We start from the raw sequence: 19,115 nt of genomic DNA, 5'->3' as shown, positions 1-19,115 counted from the left end.
TGGTGTGTTTTACAGACCAAAACTAATTAAACCTTACAGCATTCACTGCAGGCAGATAAGCGTGAACGACAAGTAAACAAGCTAAGATGCAGTGTGGTGAAGAGCTCAACTTTCTCATGATAGAGACCAGTGATATTCCCATTGAATGAAGAGGAGCTATAGGTGCCTTGCACTGCTGGAAGGTCACTTTGGAGGCAAGCTTAATAGAATCAGTTAACATTTGCAGTTCTGCATCCAGCATCTACCTTTCAGAGATGCAAAAGAGTTCAAATCTTCCCTCTTTAACATTTCTTGCTGGTGAATTCTGGGTGAATTGGCACAAGTAGCTTCATTTTGGAGGGTTCTTGAAATGGCCCCTTCTAATGCTATGCTTAGACTCCCAAGCTAGAGTTATCCGAATTTATCAGCTTTTGTTGGGATCATAACTTCTTAGTATCGTTTACTATGAAGCAAAAAGTGCCTGGCTAATATGCATCAGCTCCCACCAAAGTGCCCGCAGGTTTTTGTTTCCGGGCTTTGATTTTATTGCTGTAGGGTTTCTAGTAATTCTGGTTCTGATGTGGCCTTTGAGAGAGAACTCGTCTTCTAAAGATCGCTGCTATGGCCACTCATGGTCTTAGGCAATAGAAAAAGCAGTGTTGTAGAAGTGGGTGAGCTGGAAACACAGCAAAACAGAGTGGGAATGAGAAAATTCACTTGTGTAACTGCTTCCAGTGAGTGGGAAGATGTTAGAAAGGATATTAGAAAATGAAGCTTCATCCACTGTATCATAGTACCTATCTATCAGATTATGGGGAGGGTTTTACAGAATCATGGAATGGCTTGGGATGGAAGGGACCTCAAGGATCATGAAGCTTCAACCCCAGTGCTGCAGGCAGGGCAACCAACCTCCCCATTCAATACTAGACCAGGATGCCCAGGGCCCCATCCAACCTGACCTTGAACACCTCCAGGGATGGGGCATCCACAACCTCTCTGGGCAGCCTGTTCCAGCACCTCACCACTCTCATAGTAAAGAGCTTCCCCCTAATAGCCAACCAAAATCCTCCCTCACTGACCTTAAAACCATTTCTCCTTGTCCAGCTGTTATATACCCTTTCGGAAAGTTGACTCCCCTCCTGTTTGTAGGTCTTCAGCCTTCTCTCCACCAGGCTGAACAAGCCCAGCTTTCTGAGACCGTCCTTGAAGGGAAGCTGTTCCATCCCTTGCATCAAAAATGAGTAGCGAGAGGAGGCTACAGCCCTAATTTCTATGTCCATTTAAGAGGTTGTCTTAGGCAGTAGAACCAGCTATAAAGGTTAATTGGGCATGATCATTTTGTGTGGTATTTATAAGTGAGCTTCAGAGCTTGAGAGGATGAAGAAGCATCAACTCCTGCCACAAGGAGTTCAGGAATTGGGGCTATTTGCAGAGGTGAGGAATGAGGGTCAGCCCCACCATGGTCTGCAAGAGGGGAGCTGTGAGAAAGGCAGCAGAACTTACTGAGGATGTAAACATCTCTAGAATGATATGAGACCATCCCCAAAGCAGTGTGGGTAGAAAAGAGAGTGGTAAACGGTTTGTCTTTGGGTCTGAATACAGAGGCAGTGGGGACTGTAACAGGGAAGGAGAACAGATTCTGAAATCAAAGAGATGTGGCTCCAAAGAAGCAACAGAACAGGGATGATGGAGTGTTTTTTTGTCATACAGCTTAACGCTTGACAGCATCAAATAGAGCCATGGAGTTGTGTGACTCTATGCCTTGGAGTAGCAGCTGGGAGTTGGGCTACTTAGCACTTGGCTTCTCTTCCTGAGGGCACGTTGGAAATACTGTAGATAGGTTAAATTATGTACTTTGGTCGCGTAAAGGGTGTTACAATTGTGGAAAAGTGTGAACTGAAGGGAATTCAGTTCTGCCAGGGTGGAAAGGTCAGAGAGAAAGCTTACAGGGGCATGTTAAGGTGTGTGCTTCTATAAAGCCCTGACACGCACGGGAAGGAAAGAATACCAAAGTTCAGCCACATAGTTACGGAGTGGTTGAACCTGATCAGAACTGCTTTATGTTCAGTTGTTTGTTGGGTGAAAATAAGCTGCCACAGAGATCAGGAGAATAAATGAATGCTTGTTGGAGTGGGTTTCAGGCCAGCGGGCTCTTGAGAAGTGTGGAAGGTTGCGGTATTTCTCTTGTTGCGCATTTCAGTTCACTGACAAGTGGGAAGGAATGACAACATCTCTGCTCTGTTTGTTGCTGGTTATGCTGTTTAATTAATGCCCATCATTACAGATTTTTGAATAAGTGTCACAAAGACGAATCGCTTGGAGGCTTAGAGGAACCTCCACGCATCAACTCCGCATGCAGATGCTAAGAAGGGGCTGTCTGTGCACCACGGACAAAAGGGCTCTTTATGCCAAAGTAGCTTGTTAGCTTTTTGTTTTGAAGCTGCAGCATGTCGAAGCTATCAGGGTGTCATGCTAATAAACTGGCCAGTCCCTGAGCAATCTACATTCTCAGGGGTGATTTAGAAGGTGCATTTATACAGTAGTCTCCAACTTCATTACGACGCCGTTTCCCTGGATACTGAGCGCTGTGCATGTCATTACGACAGGGACATTAACAATGCTTGGTGGCTGTCATGCTTTTAATAAAGTTTTTTCTATTTCTTGATTAATGGTCCTCCTTTTCCTTTAAGTTTTTATGTTAAGGGGAGAAAACAAAAGGAAATGATTTTGTTAGCTGATTTGCACAACTTCCTTTGAGCCAAAAACAGGTTTCTCAACATCAGGTGTGGAAATCCTACATGTTATATATGGAGTTGTGTTGCTGAATGAGCTTTGAATCGAAGTCGAAGTACTACTATTCACTAGAGAATCAAATTCAGGCTGTTTGGGAACAATCTTATAATAGCAAAGATAAAGCTGTTCAAATACTGGGTAGTAAACAGAATTTGTTCTGAGTGTGAAAGCATTTGAATACTTCATGTGTCTATTTCTTACTCTGGTATTTTGATAGCGTTCAGTGTATTTTCTGAAGGTACTTTTGCTCTGTACACACCATCTTGATTGCCTTAGTTCCAGCTATTGACAAACAGTTTGGGCTGCTGTGGAAGGTGCTTCCTGCCTGTCCCAAGACCTGCTCTGTCTCCCTTTGTTTGTGGCTGTGTTTGTGATAGGGGAGCTCGGGGAAAACAAAATCCATAAAACAAAAGCAAAACAAACACAACAGCAGGAAAAATATAAATGGAAAAAGGGAAGAAAGAGGTGAATCTGCTTCGGTGGTGATGAAGCTGAAGCATGAAATGATGGATGTGGATGCCTAAGTATAACAGGTCTCAAGTTCAGCTGTGCCTGCAGTTCTTGTGAAAGAGTTGGTAGGCATCAAGGAGTGGTAGCTGGCAATAGAACATCTCCTGGGCACAACAGCAACAATGGCAGCAAATGAATTTAGATGTCTCAGCATGGCTAGTTAATTGAAGATGAGGGCAGCTGGGCATGGTAAGCTGGTCTGAATGCATCTGTATGCAACATGGACTGTATGTGTGCATAGCCCTGCTTGTATTGCAAGCGTGCTCACTTTCTGAAAGACCTTTGAAAGTTTGAGACAGTTATTTTTCATGTTAAAAAAACTACTTAGTTGATGTTCCCACCAATACTTTTTCTCAGAGAAACAATATATATGGTAGTTCATTTTATAAAATAAAATCATGTTTTTCCCAAAGCTAAAGATTACAGAATTTAATACCCCAGCACTGGAACATAACTAATAGGGATGTATGTGAGATGGCTCTTTTACAGTACTCTCAGTTTTATTGTAGTCCTCATAGCGGCTTTCATATGCCAAGAACTATTGAGAGCCTTCTTTTATTATATCCAAAGACATTTTCTCTTTATTCGTAATAGTTAGTTTCACAAGTGTGACATGCATTCTATTTTCTTCTTTTCTGTATGGATTTGTAATATTGCTAGATTTGTTTTAGCAAGTAGCTACATTGCTGATTTATAACTCTTACTTTTTTGTTCTTGGCTTTCATCTTAAAAGTACAGAGGAAACAGACAGTGCAGCCTCAACTCATTCTAAATCATTCCTGATGACTTTGATTTGTGACCTGAAACTGTCTGACAAAGATTTTTTTTTTACCTTCCTGGAGATTTTCAAGCATCAGATTGAAATGGCAGCTGACTTCCAAGCAGTGCATGGAGGAGGATGAGGATGAGCTATATGCAAGAAGTGCCTTGATAAGCAAAACTTTCTTTTCAGTTGAGGTTTTAAGTTCGGTAGCAAAGAGTCTCACTGGACGTGAGCTAACATCTATAGTTTAGGCTGGAATCCTTTCATTTTGGGGACTTTGAGGTGAGTGAAGTGCTCCAGCAAACTGGCAGCATGCTGAGGTTAAAGGGAGAAACATGAGGAAAGCGAGGGCAGAGGGACCAAGCGTGACCCTGCTGTATGTGTTTGGGTGGTTGACCCTAACCTGTGTTCAGTGTATGTGTGGAATGAATGGACTTTCCATCCAGAATTGGAGTACAGGCATTGCAGATTGAATTCAGGTTGCAGATGATTCTGGCTCTGGGAGAACAAATGCAGTAGGGTAAGGCATTTAGGGGATGAGCCTTTTCTTCGTGACCTTCTTCTGTGGGACGTAATAACCTCAAGTTGCACCAGGGGAGGTTCAGGTTGGATGTTAGGCAGAATATCTTCTCAGAAAGAGTGGTGAGGCGTTGGCACAGGCTGCCCAAGAAGGTGGTGCAGTCACTGTCAGGAGCCATGGAGATGTGGTGGTATGATGTGGTATGGTGGGGCTGATGGTTGGACGTGGTGATCTTAGTGGTCTTTTTCAACCTTAATGATTCTATAATTGTGTGATTCCTGGTGGTTACCAGTCTCAGCAGCTTAATGGAGTCATGGTATTGTTGTTCTTCTTGTTATTTATTTTTGATATTACTCGTTTCCTTTTCTTGATCAGTGTCTGTAGTTAACTTTTGAAGTTTTAGGTATGATTTGTCAATCAAAGCCAAACCGCTCAGCTGTGAGTAAATCATGGATATTCAGAGCTATGCCACAGCAATAGGTTGAGAACAATAATTATTTGACCTCTGGTTTTGAAAACATAGCCATGTAAAGCTGGTGAGCTCTGCTTTGTAGGGAAGCCTTCCTTCTCAGACTCATGCAGGTACAATGGGCAGTGCAGGCAGGCAGTGAGGGCTGGCAGCAGGGGCATGTTTGGGATTTTCCTGTGTGGGTTGGAGCAGGAGGCTTGCAACATCAGTGCCTGTTTCCTGATCTGGAAATGGGATGAGGATACGCGCTGATCTGTCTGTCAGATATACATGAAGATCATGGAGTGTAGTGGCAGTGTTTTTGAAATAGATACAGGCACTTGTGAAGTGAGACTTTGCTGACAGTCACTGAATGTGAATGCTTTAGGAAAGTCCTGGATCTGTCATGTTGTCAGGAGAGGGATAGCATTCAGCTTTGGAGCAGTTACTGCTTCCGTGCGTGTGGGGCTTCCCATGCACCCCATAGTGCCCCACTTGTTTTAAACACCTTTCTTGTAGAAGGGATGGACCCTATCCCTTTAAGGTTGCCCGCACTTTCCATGCAGGAATGCTGTTTTTCTAGAGGGAATTTCATCCTTCTCCCAAGGTGTAGAAGACTAAAAAAAATTAAATGACTTCTTTTCTTTTTGGCATGATTTTGGTATGTGATTTGGGCTCATAAATACCTTGATATTCTTTCTTAGGGTCTGCCTGCAATGCCATATATTTTAAAGGCACTTTTCCATGACAACTATCAAAACTCTGAGTTAAGAGGTACCTCGTTTAATTGGCCATATGCTGATTGCCACAAAGATATTTTCAAACACTGTACAGAGGTGTCTGTCACTCTCCAGGACATAAATAACTTCTGGATTGTAGATAACCATACAGCCATAACCATGGGTAACGTCCTTTCTGCCTCAGAAATAATGGATTGTTTGTTCCTCACGTGTTTTGATGTTTCAGATTTACATTCTTAACACTGTGCCTGATATCACTCAGTGTTCTGGGAACGGTCTTTCAACTCATGTTTATTTTGGAGTGTTAGTTTTCCAGCAAACAAATAAACGACTGGCAGTTAACGGTTTTGCTATAAATAAACAAAAGCTAACAGTTTGGCTTTAAATAGAGAACTCTGCTCTTTGGAGCTTGGAATCGAGACCTTCCCAAACATGTTGCAGGCACTGAATCCCTGCTGCGGTGATTGGACTCAGACAAATTGGGAAGCTGAAGTGGTTTGAGTTCATGCTTTGTTAGCTAAAATGTGGGTATCATCTCAAATATCCATGCATGAAATGGCCATAGGAGGACTGGAGTGGGGTAGAAGCATGCATGGTTTCAGTATGGGGAACTTGCCTGGATTTCAACACACAGAATACTTTCAGTGCTGTGCCCATCCTTTGATGGCTCATGGTACTGTAGATTCCCCTGTGCTGCAAATGCAGGTCTGTCCTGGCACCATCAGCATTTTCTTGTGTGTCAGAAACAGCATGTTACAATATCCCATTGAAAATAATCAGAATCCACAGCTTCCATGGATTCAGGTGTTTCTCATGCAGGTAGCATTCCAAGGTGAGCTTTGATGGGAAGTTGTGTTCCTTGTGATACTTTGAGCTTAGCACATAGCCTGGAAAGGGAATCAGTGGGTTTTTGTGCTGGCTTTGTTTGGTTTACGGTGTACCCATCAACTTTTCTGTTTAAGATGCAATGTCCGCAGTGTGGATTCCACTTTATTAGAGTGGAACTCCATGGGGTTGTTCCAGAAATGGAGGTAGATCTGGGTCATGTCTATGGTTCTGTGGCATGAGCAAGTACCCTCCAGATTCCTGCCCTATGAAAAGGAAAAGGAACACTAGGTTTTGTTCTCAAATCCCAAACTTGCTGAGAATCTTAATCAAAATGTTTGCTTGCTGTGTTTGGCACGTGATTTCTTTTTGCTGGGTGACACAGCTATCCTAGAATCACAGCAGTGTAGGGGCTGGAAGGAACATCTAGAGATCATCGAGTCCAGTACCGCTGCAAAACAGACCCCCTACAACACACTGTACAGAAAGGTGTCCAGGTGGGTCACGTAAATCTCCAGAAAAGGAAAATCCATAACCTCCCTGGGCAGGCAGTGCTGGTACTCCGTCACCAATACTGTGAAGAAGATCCTTTGGAACTTCTCGTACTGAGCTTACTATGATTCAGTTTATGGCTGTTTCCCCATGCTCCAAGCCCTTTATCATCTTCATGGCCATCTGCTGCACTCTTTCCAGGAGATCCCTATGTATTTTGTACCGGGTAGCCCAGAACTGGACACAGCACTCCTGGTGAGTCCTGACAGGGCAGAGTAGAGGGGGAGGATCACCTCCCTTCAGCTGCTGCCCACACTCCTTTTAATGCACTGCAGGATCCCATTGGCTGTCTTGGCCCCCTGGGCACAGTGCTGGCTCTTTTGGAAAACCTCACCTGTTTTCTTAATCTTGCATTCCACTGTCATACTTAGAAGATCAGTATGTTCTCCCTTAGCTCGTTTCTTCAGTTTTGTTGTTAGGCCCATCTCCGTACCTTTTCACCACCTCCCTTCCCCCTTTCCTGGTTCCTGGGTTAGTTTGTCCCTCTGCCCCATTAGTCACAGAACCGGGCTGCACTGGGCTGGAACCGTGACACCGTCCCAGTGCCCCAGAGTCCCGTTTGACTGCCCACAGGCTTCCTGCAGAGCCTTCATGGCTGCCGGCCTGAACTACCCGTCAGCAGTAATAATCAGAGGGACGAACCAGAGCAGGGAGTCTGAGCCACCTCAGGGCCTCCTTGCGTGTCCCAGCAGCTCTTGCTGTGGTGTTTTGCCGCCGTTGTCCCTTTCTGGGAAGGCTCCTTTGGTGCGAGCCTCCACTATGAAGCTGATCCGCACGGGATCTTTGGCGACGTGGCCCAGCTGTGGATTCCCAGTGTGCCCTGGATGCTTCCCAGCGTGCTGCGGGACTCACAGGACCTCCCCGTGTGCTCTGGGGGACACTGCATGACCTGAGTGGGACATGGGCTCCCGCTCAGGATGTGCTCTGTCCCCCTGAGGCACGGCTGTCTGTGGGCACCTCAGAGCCACCGATGCCTCTTTTCCCCCAGCCCAGCGCCCTTCCTCCTCCCCAGGCGCGTGCCCCCAAACCCCGCACAGCAGCACTCTCCTGCAGCAGTGCCTTTCATGCTGCTGCTGTCCCGGACCCACTGCCACCACAATGACACCGGCTGCAGAAATGTTGGTGTTATAAATTAATAATTTTTATTTTAATGATAATTTATAGACTAATTATAATGAAATTACATGCCAGATGGAAAATGGAGGGTGTCAGCCCTATGGCCAGGCAAGTCCCTGGGGAGAACTGATGGATCTCTGTGCGTCTGCTTTCCTTGGAAGCCTTCATAGAGCACACCTTTGTTGTTCCCTGCTCCCCGGCCATGCCTTGCTCCATGCTTGATGAATCACAGGCACTTCTTTATACCTGACGTCTTCTCCTTCTTCTCCAGAGGCCATATATAACACAAACAAGCCGGAAAATTTGGTAGTCTGTGAAGTAACCTCTAACGTACCAGGCCACCTGGCTTTGCTTAAGGAAGTCCCAGTGGTGGCGCAGGCTGTTGAGCAATCTGAAGGCCTTCTGCTTGGTGTTTGAGAAGTGCTGCTTTGGGCCTTCTGCATGCACAGACTTGCTGACCTTGTATAGGACCTCTTTGGGGTGTGAGGAAAGGCGAAGCCAGGAGGGCCAGTTGGAGGCATGGCCATCAGCACTGATGGGCAGCCTTTCCTCAGGATGCACAAGTACTTTCTCTCCATTCCCAGGACAGGTGGTTAGTCCAATCCAGCAGAGCCAGTTGGAGGTCTGGCTCTTGATCTCAAACAAATGGTGCTCCTTGGGAAGGACATGGTTTTTGTTCTCGTCCTCAGTCTTGGTGTGGCAGGAGCTTAGTCCAAACCAGCAGAACCAGTTGGAGGTCTTGCTCTTGGTATTGACCAAGATGTGCTCCACCTGAAGGACCAGGTTTTTCATCTCATCCTCTATCTTGGTGAGGTAGGTGGTTAGTCCAAACCCGCAGAGCCAGTTGGAGGTCTGGCTCTCGGTTTCAGCCAGATGCTGCTCCTTGTGAAGGACCTTGTTTTTGTTCCCATCCTCCATCTTGACGGGGCAGGTTGTCAGGCCAAAGATGCAGAGCCAGCCGGAGATGGGGCTCTTGGTTTTAGCCAGACGCTGCTCCTTGTGAAGGACCTTATTTTTGTTCCCATCCTCCATCTTGATGGGGCAGGTTCTCAGGCCAAAGCTGCAGAGCCAGCCAGAGGTCTGGCTCTTGGTTTCAGCCGGATGCTGCTCCTTGTGGAGGATGTGGTTATTGTTCCTGTCCTCGGTCTTGGTGGGACAGGTGGTGAGGCCAAACCAGCAGAGCCAGCCAGAGGTCTGGCTGCCGGTCTCAACGGGGTGCTGCTCCTTGGGAAGGACCAGCTTTATGTCCCAATTCCAGGCCCAGCTGGGCCAGCTGAAAAAGCCAGTAATTGGAGACATGAAAGGAAGTAAGACGAGGAAGAGAGTCAGGCTGAGCTTCATCCTGTTCTCTCCCACGGACCGCTCTCAACACACAAGTGGCTGTCACGCAGAGCAGAGCTCCAGCAGTGACCACCAGGACGGTGCGACCGCCTCAAGTGTCTGAGCTGGGGGAGGCAGCCAACGTGACCTGGTATAGTCTGATGTCATGCCCCGCACTGTGATGTCACAATGCCTTTCCCTCGGTGTGTGCACCCATGCACCCAGCTCAGGGCTCTCTGTATTTTTTTTGATTACTTTTTGTCTCCAGCCTTTAGATTGAAAATTCCTTTTTTTTCCTTATCATCTTTAACATTCATAATATTTACCTATTTTTCTTTTCTTTTCTTTTCCTTTCTTTTCTTTTCTTTTCTTTTCTTTTCTTTTCTTTTCTTTTCTTTTCTTTTCTTTTCTTTTCTTTTCTTTTCTTTTCTTTTCTTTTCTTTTCTTTTCTTTTCTTTTCTCTTCTCTTCTCTTCTCTTCTCTTCTCTTCTCTTCTCTTCTCTTCTCTTCTCTTCTCTTCTCTTCTCTTCTCTTCTCTTCTCTTCTCTTCTCTTCTCTTCTCTTCTCTTCTCTTCTCTTCTCTTCTCTTCTCTTCTCTTCTCTTCTCTTTTTTCTGTTTTTTAATTGTTATTTTTTTCTTATCTTCACTGGGATGCATCCCAGCATAATAAAAGTTTATTCCTTATCTCAATCTAAATCTTCCCTCCTTTATTTTGAAACCACTTCGCCTTGGGTTATCTTGGAATTATTGCATCACCAAGACCGGGAAAGGCTTCCAAGATCATCTACTCCAACTCTCTGCCTGCCACCAATATTTTCCCACTAAGCCATGTCCCTTATTACAACGTCTAAACGTTCTTTGAGCACATCCAGGTATGGTGACTCCACCACCTCCTTAGGCAGCCCATTCCAGTTCCTGACTGTTTTTTCTGAGCAGAATTTTTTCATAATATCAAATCTGAGAATAGAATTGTCTGGGTTGTGGGAAGGGGCTCTTAAAGATCATCCATTTCCATCCCCCATATTTCGCAGAGCTTTTTGTATAACCCTCACTGCAGTGTCATTATTTTGACTTGTAATGTGTTAATCTTTTTCCCTGCTCTGCATTTTATGTTGTGTTTCTTACTATGTATAGCTGTCAACCGGGAAGAACTTTTGTAAATTCTTCTCTCTTTCTGGTAGCTGGCTCTTGCCCATATATAAAGATATGGACCATTTGAGCTGCTTGGCCTCAACATGTAGAAAGACTGAGGAAGACAAATAGTTATTTTTTCCCTTTGAGAGTAACAGCTACCCTAGTCCTTATACCTACATACCTATTATGGCCCTGGAAAACAGTAGTTGTAAATCTCACAGATTTCTTTCTTACTATAAACTGCAGCCAAATAGTGTATACAAGACCATACAAGCTGTCAGGAGGAGCATGTGCAGGATCCCAAACAGAGAACAGAGCAGCTGCTGTGCCCAGCAGGGCAGGAATGGATCTGAAGGAGAACTGCCATGGAATAGTGTTCGCAGGGTGGGAATGAACCTTATGTGAGAAGGATGGGAGATGCTGTTTCATCTGCGGAACTGGCACTTTTGTATCAGTGCTATGCCACAGCTCCTGGTGGATGGGAGCTCATGTATTATTAATGATTTATTTGCTTTATAATAAGGATAACTGTTCCAAGGAGCCTACATGAGACGCTCTGCCTGAATCTCGCCGAATCCCCGGTTTTAGTACTGGGTGCATTGTGGTTCTGCTGCCTATCTCAGCCTGCTGCCTGCAGGGACAGATGCTGAGAGTGCAGCTCTGCAATGAGCCAACTGCTCCTTACAGAAAAGCTGAACAAGCCAAAAGGTGCATCTCTGAATGTGTGTCATGGGGAAGCATGCAGCCCTGGTGAAGATGGCTTGCTCATTTTGAAACTGCCGTAAAGCTTTCTCGTTTTACAGTGATTAAGAAGCAGGAGCCTAGGGGGATTGGAGATCAGGCATAAAAACTGGGTATTGGTTTTTGTTTCCTCTGGGACAGACCACCAAGGGACAAGCTCAAATCCCTTGTAAGACTGCTCTCTGGAATTCCCTTTTGACAAAACTCACATGGCGGCAAATTATTCCTCCCCTCTCCCCACTGCCCTTCCCCCAGGCCATGTTTCATCCTTTGGGGGAAGGGAGAGTCCCAAAGATGCTTTGCAGCAGCTCCCCGAGGAGACAGACAACACCCGCTCCTGTTTGCAAGTTGGAAGCATTTGCTGATGAACTGACATTGGGCAAATTTGGTGTTGCATGGAAAAAATCCCCAGCACCTGCTAGGAAGCCAAAGTTATTCATAGCGTAAGGCTGGGTGGCTAAATCTTCACTTCCTAGGGACAGCCTGGAATTACACTTGCTGCATGCTGAGCGGCCATTCTCCCATGCAGAATTATATGCTGGCAGCAGGAAGATTTGCAGCTCTGAGGAAGACTGGGATTTATTGTGCTGTCTGTTTCAAGGGGTTACTCTGCAGGAATGGTTTGTTTCTCTTCATCTTTTTGGGATAAACACATCGTGATACAATAATCTATATGGAAAATCATATCTTTGTACTCATCAGAGAGCTGGTAGCCCTGTGAATATATTCCCTGACATAAATTTACTATCAGTGTCTGTTAAGCGTTTTTTCCCTCCTACCTAGAGTCGAACGTGCATTTCTAATTCATTTCCATATGGCACTCTCAGTTCTTATTGTAGATTCTAATTTATTTCCCTGGTCAGTAAATTCAAAGCCTTTCCTAGCTATGTGAATTATAGTGGAGTACGTTTGGGTACAGTTTGGATGCCTGACTAGAGAAAGTGGCATTTAAATGTTATTTTTTTCACAGTGTTCTCATTTGACAGAATGTTAATAATAGTGCCTGTGTATTGAGTACAGAGTATAGAATCCATGGCTATCTCTAGTCCATGGCTACAGTATGTTGGCGGACAGTCATCCTCGTCTTCATACTCCTAGATGACTATTTTCTACGCACCTTAAATATGGATTTCTATGAGCTCTGAAGAGTTTTCCATAGTTCTGCACTATGGATTAGGTTCTTTCCAGGGGAGGGGCAGTGATGTATATGGGTCCAACATCCTGACTGGAAAATGGTTGACTTGGCAAAAATCAGCGTTGCCTGCATGACTATACTGTAAGCTTTAAAAGTTGGTTACTGCCAATGTTGATGTTGTTTGAGTGAAAGGAAGGAGTTACTTGGAAGATTGAGGTCACTTCCAACAAAACCTGCTGCTGTTCCTGCTAGAGTTAGATCATTTTGCAACCTACTATTTATATGTCATGTGCAAGTGATGCTTTCCTGCCTTCTAAAAAAGACCTTCATATTTTCAAACATACCTTCTTGCTGTTAAGCTGCTTATTTAATAGAATGTAAGTAGCTGTTGTTTGAATGAGAATTATGACACCTTTCCTGAGAAGGGGTTAGTATTTCCCAATTGTAGTAGCTTTCCATGCCTTGAACTCACCGCATCTGTTCTGTCTGATGAAGCATCTTGACTTTCACAAGTTCTATGGAAGTATAAAAATAACAATAAAAACTTTCAGGCAAGACCAAACCTTGTTTTCATGTTCTTCTTTTCCTTCTTGGACAGTGGTTCATAAACAATTGATTCATATAAAATTGTCTTCTGAAGTTAAAAAGCTGTTTATTTTCTCCTTGAATCATACTGCTGTCGAGAAGGCCTTTTGGATGAGAGCTTCAGTGAGTCTTTGTGGTGAATTTGGGAGGTGAAGTACAAAAAAAAAGACAGAGAGGTGGTATGGGAGACCCAGCATATCTTCACCAGGAGCAAATTCTGCTTGACCTACATCGTGACCTTTTATGATGGAGTCACTGCACAGTGGAAAAGGGAAGAGCCACTCGTGTTGTCTACCTGAACTACAGTAAGGCCTTGTACCCCACAAAATCCTTTTCTCCAAATCGGAAAGATATAGATTTGTTGGGTGGACTGTTTGATGGACAAAGAACTGGCTGCAGGATTGAGTCCAGAGTGTGTTGGTCATCACTCAATGTCTGTATGGAGATCAGTGACAAGTGGTGGCCTCCAGGGGTGTCAGTGCTGGGGCCAATACTCTTTAATGTCTTCATCAATGACGTTGACAGTGGGGTTGGGTGCACCCTCAGCATGGTTTGCTGATGACACCAAGCTGCGGGGCATGGTTGACACACCAAAGGGATGATATGCCATCCAGAGGGACCTAGACAGACTTGAGTAGTGGGTTTAGGTGAAGCTCATGAGGTTCAGCAAAGCCAAGTGCAAGGTTTTGCATGTGGATTGAAACAACATCCACTACCAGTAAAAGCTGGAGAATGAAAGGACTGAGCACAGTCTTGCTGAAAAAGACCTGGGTGTACTGGTGGATGACAAGCAGGACATTAACCAGCAATGTGCCCTTGCAGCCCAGAAAGCCAGCCATATCTTGAGCTGCATCCAAAGAAGCATGGCCAGCAGGTTGAGGGACATGATCCTGCCCCTCTATTCTGCACTGGTAAGGCCTCACCTGGCGTACTGTGTCTGGATGTGGAGTCCTTAGTACAGGAGATAAATGGACCTGTTGGTGCACATCCAGAGGAGGACCACAGAAAGGATCCAAGGGATGGAACAGTTCTGAAGGAGTTGGAGCTCTTCAGCCTCGAGAAGACTCTGATGTGACCTGAGAGTGGCCTTTCAGTATCTGAACAAGAGCTACAGGAAGAAGGGGACAGACTGTAGCAGGGTCTGTAGTGACAGAGCAAGGGGAAATGGCTTCAAGCTTAAAGAGAGTAGATTTATGTTGGATATAAGAAAAAAAAAGCCTATACAGTGAGGGGGGTGAGGCAGTGACACAGGTTGCCAGGAGATGTGATGGATGCTGCCTCCCTGGAAACTTTAAGATGAGGCTGGACCAGGCTCTGGGCAACCTGATCTAGTTGTAGATATCCCTGTTCATTGCTGGGGAGTTGGCCTAGATGATCTTTAAAGGTTCCTTCCAACTTTTAGGATTCCATGATTCTGTGAAATTGGTTTATTTTCCCTTCTCTTTCAAAGAAACTGTAGAAAACCTTCAAATATTTGTATAGTGTTAGCTGCTGACATTCCCTAAGTTCATTTGCACTTGCAGCCCACAAGGCCAACTCTATCCTTCTAGAGACGTGTGACCAGCAGGTTGAGGGAGGTGATTCTACCCCTTTACTCTGCTCTCGTGAGACCCCACCTGCAGTATTGCATCAAGTTCTGGAGCCCCCAACACAAGAAGGACATGAAGCAGTTGGAGCGGGTTCAGGGGAAGGCAGTGAAGATGATCAGAGAGCTGGAGCATCTCTCCCGTGAGGATAAGCTGAGAGGGCTGGGGCTCTTTAACCTGGAGAAGGCTCCAGGGGAACCTTATAGCAGCCTACCAGTACCTGAAGGGGGCCTACAGAAAAGCTGGGGAGGGACTTTTTATAAGGGCATGTAGTGACAGACCAAGAGAAAATGGTTTTAAACTGGAAGAGGGTAGATTTAAACTAGAAACTTTAAGCTGGAAGCATTCAAGGTCAGGCTGGATGGGGCTGTGAGCAACCTCATCTATAGGTGTCCCTGCCTATAGCAGGGGGTTGGAACTACATGATCTGAAGGATCCCTTCCAACCCAAACCATTCTATGATTCTATGATTAACTAACAGTCAGCTGGAAATACTCCTACAGGATATATTTGGACTTGAGGTGTAAGTAGGGGGAAAGGAAAAGATTTTTCTTTTCCCTATTGTGTATTGCTAAAAGCTTATTCCTTCTGCCTGCTGAAGTAGTTTACCTGCTGTATTCCTCATGTTTTCAAAAAGCCCTTCTGGCACTTGTTCAGTATTGTCATAGTTTACCCAAGAATATATAAGTTGCTTTCTTTTATTTTTCAGTATGGAGATCTTTGGCTTTGGAGGAATTAGTCTTGGGAAAGGGAATCAAAAGGAAGATCATACAGCACTTGTTTTGCATCTGCACATTAGATTAGACCCACAGTTCTAGTGTGTGGGAGTCTTGGCAGTTCCTGGGACTGGAGTTGTTTTTCCCACTCTGGTAGGCTGCAGATTGCCAGAGCCAAGATGAAAAAGAAGGAATGGGACTCCTACCTCTCATGGCTCCTCTAAGGAGCACCATCCACCCACAGATCTCGGAGCTACCCTGCCAAGTCTGGGTTACATAGTTATTCCTTGTTCAAGAGGCAAAGGCCAAGCAGCTGAGCGGAGAACTAAAGGTGAAGTCGTAGTTCTCCCATCGCTGTTAGATTTGCTTTTAAGGATATTAAAAATGAAACCACACCTTCCTATGTCTCCATTCCTTTCTTTCCGCTTGAAAACCAGAGAATTTAACGTGGGCTGCAGCAGAAAGTTGCTGGACTCGTATTCTGTGTCATCTTGTTGCCTCCTTGGGTATTGAGAGAGCTTTGTGTTTTAGTCCCTGTTCTTGTTAAAGAGCTGTTTCTTTTCTTGCAGCTTAACACTATTGGGGGACTTCATTTTTTTTGAGTAGCTCCTGCCCAAACGTTTCAAAATCAGGCACAAGTAATCGCAGTCTTTCTCTTTGCTCTAAGCCATAACACTTTTTGACAAGAGGTGCCTTGAAAGCAATGCCTCTTAATTTACGGTGGGTCTCTTTGTACTTTGTTTCTGTAACCTATCGCATTACATTTCCTGTGCGTTAAGTATGTATGTATTACGAGCTCTTAAAAACAAATACCCCAGAAGAAAGGAATTCACTAAATGAATAAAACATTCTTGAGTAGCCCAAGTGGAAGTTTAATGGCTTGTCTGTTGGGACTTTCAAATAATATCATAATGATGACCATGTAAATGTATGGATAGATGAATAACTTCAGTGAGGAGCTTGTTACAGCACTGCACACCGCATTGGAAGGAAAATAAGACTCTAAAAGTGCTGCCTGATGGGAAAGTCCAATTCTTCCAGCGCCAACCCTAAAACTATGCCTAAAAATATACAGACTGCTTCTGCCTGCATGTGTACAGAACTGAAACACATTCACAAACACACACACGCATGCACATAAATATAGGTCTGTGTGTATCATATGTTGTTTCTACATGGAACCTGTTGCTTCTGGATATTTGATTATACTGAACCACTAAAGCCTTGCAGACTGCTGACTTAAGTGGATTTACAGTTGTGCATTTGAGATTAGGTTTTGGCCCTGGCTTTCTCTAAAAAGAAATAGATAAATGCAATGAGCACAAGGTTGTCCCACTGCATTGCCTGGAATAGGCACAGCTTTTTCATAGTGCGTAGCGTTGTAAATGTCTATTCTGGTGCCTGTCTGCCACTGCAGAGTAGAGTTATTTGTGATGGTTTTCTTTTGCTTGTAGTATTTTTCTTGGAGCAATAGATTTCTTAGGAAAGATGATTTCTGATTACAAAGAATCTGGAAACCTGATGTTGATGTCAGTGAGAGAAAAAAAGAAGCCAACTTGGACTGAGCCGTGGACAGAGGAACTACACCACCGAATGAGACACAGATGGAATACCATACCTTTTGATACACTGATCTCTTTCTGAGGAACTCCTGAGTTGCAGTCAATTATTCTCTGGGTATATTCAGAAAGGGAAGTGCCACTTGGGTTTTGCCTTGTTAGCTGGGAATGCAAGTCCAGGAGGCGACAGAATCTTAGATGTTTATTTTCTTGATGAAGAGCTCTTTATTTGTGGTTGTTAAAATAGAAAATAAAAAGGAGAGAAGGGCAGGGGGAGCTGCATGTGCAAATTGTGTTGATAGATGTGTGCCTTGACAAACATTTGGGAAAGCTATCAAACTGATTAATGTGCTGAAGCAATGGGATGCAGACTGTGGGATCAGGAAGTTAAGTGTTTTTTGCGTGAACGTTATAACATCAGTGCAATAAATTGATTGTCATTAGTACTTAAAAACGCAATAGTCATTCAGTTATATTGGAAGTGATAACTAACAAGAATTCTTATTCCAAAACTTGCCTGCAATTTATTAATCTCCTAGGGGATGCTGAAATCATGTTGGAAATTTAAATTAACTCCTGTCATTATCGACAGCTTTTCCTATCCTGTTCCACTCTATATTCTAGCTTGGAGAAAACTGCATTTTCAAGCAGCTTTTATGAGAACCACGCATGTGTGCGGTGGGTCTTTTAATAATTGCCTTTTGCAGTTGATTTCTGTGATCTTTATGAGTGAAGGTACTTTGTAACAAAGGAGTTTATTCACACTGCCTCACTTTAAGCATCTGACAGGTTTCTTTAGGCTCCTTTCCCTTCCCTTCCATGGAAAGCCATCAGCAGGAGCCTCACTCAGAGCTTCCTCAGCATCCTCCAGCAATCGCCACCAGTCTCTGCTTCCCCATCTCTGTATAGCCTGGAAATATAGATACCCCAAGTGAGGCACTGGGACTAATGTGCAGCTGGGTTGTATGAAGGTCTCCAGATCTTCCTCAAATGTCTGCTTATTGACTGCAGTGCTGTACTTCGGCTTATGATCCACCTTTTGAAACCAGTGGAAGGGCTCTTGATGCTTTGAGGTGGTGGTGAAATGGGACCATGTGTGGATTAAGACAGGCTGCTGACAGCGAAACCACGCCTGATTTGTGGCCAATTTCTGCCTGGAGCTTACAGAGTGAAATAGGTGCAGGCAGGAATTCACTCAGAGCAAGGGTGTCTTCAGGCTCAGTTTGCAGCAGGACAGGCAGTGCATTGGACAGCATTTTTCCTAGGTTGGGATGAGGCATAAATATATTGGAGTAAGTAACTAATGGAGCATTTATGGAGCATGTTCAGCGTTCACCAGCTGAAAACTGTTCTGCTCTTTCTTCATTTTCTGCATGTTACCACATGTACTGGGTGCATAGTAGTGATGGTAATGACAGATACCTTGTAGTACATGAGCAAGAGTGGATCTAAGTAAGTGTGATGTGCTGTCTAGCTGCGTCATTTACTGACCTGCTCTGTTGAGCAGTTACATTTTCTTGATTGTGTTTTGTCTGTTCTCAGTATGTGGGTACATGTATGCATATGTGCATGCAATTACATTTAAATAACCATATTTCTTCCTTTCTTTTGATTTTTGTTAATTCTGTAGATGCCAGTAATGGTTGGCTCTTATTTTTATGTCCTACTTTTTCTTGATTTCTCAGATTTCATTATGTGATCCTTAACTGCCTGTATAAAACCTGATAGCCTTGGCTATCGCGGTGCTACACAGATAATGAGACTCCTTTCCAAAGTTTGGGCCTAAAAAGGAGTCTTCCAATATGCTATAAAAGCAATCAAGTTTAGATTTAATTGAAGCTGCTGGTAAATATAAACAGTAATTTCAGAATGTGATTCATCATCTTATATGAACTTACTGAAATGCGTCTCTGATTTTATTCTTTTTCCATTGTGGCTGTCTACATGTACATACAGATATGCTTGGATCCCGTAGGGATTTTTTATCTTAAAGAAGTGTGTACATATGCATATGTATATTTGTATGTATGTGTGCATGCATACATATGCATATACATAGAGAAAAAATATAATGCAAAAAATGTTTCTTTTG

General features: G+C 44.2%; 1 protein-coding gene across 10 annotated transcripts in view; it reads left to right on the top strand.

The window, feature by feature from the left end:
- Positions 1–19,115, top strand: part of FAT3 (FAT atypical cadherin 3) — a 399,084-nt gene that overhangs the window by 65,522 nt on the left and 314,447 nt on the right. The window lies entirely within an intron of this gene.

Source organism: Excalfactoria chinensis, chromosome 1, assembly GCF_039878825.1.
Source record: "Excalfactoria chinensis isolate bCotChi1 chromosome 1, bCotChi1.hap2, whole genome shotgun sequence".
Lineage (NCBI taxonomy): Eukaryota > Metazoa > Chordata > Aves > Galliformes > Phasianidae > Excalfactoria > Excalfactoria chinensis.
This window is presented reverse-complemented; position numbering and strand designations above follow the sequence as displayed.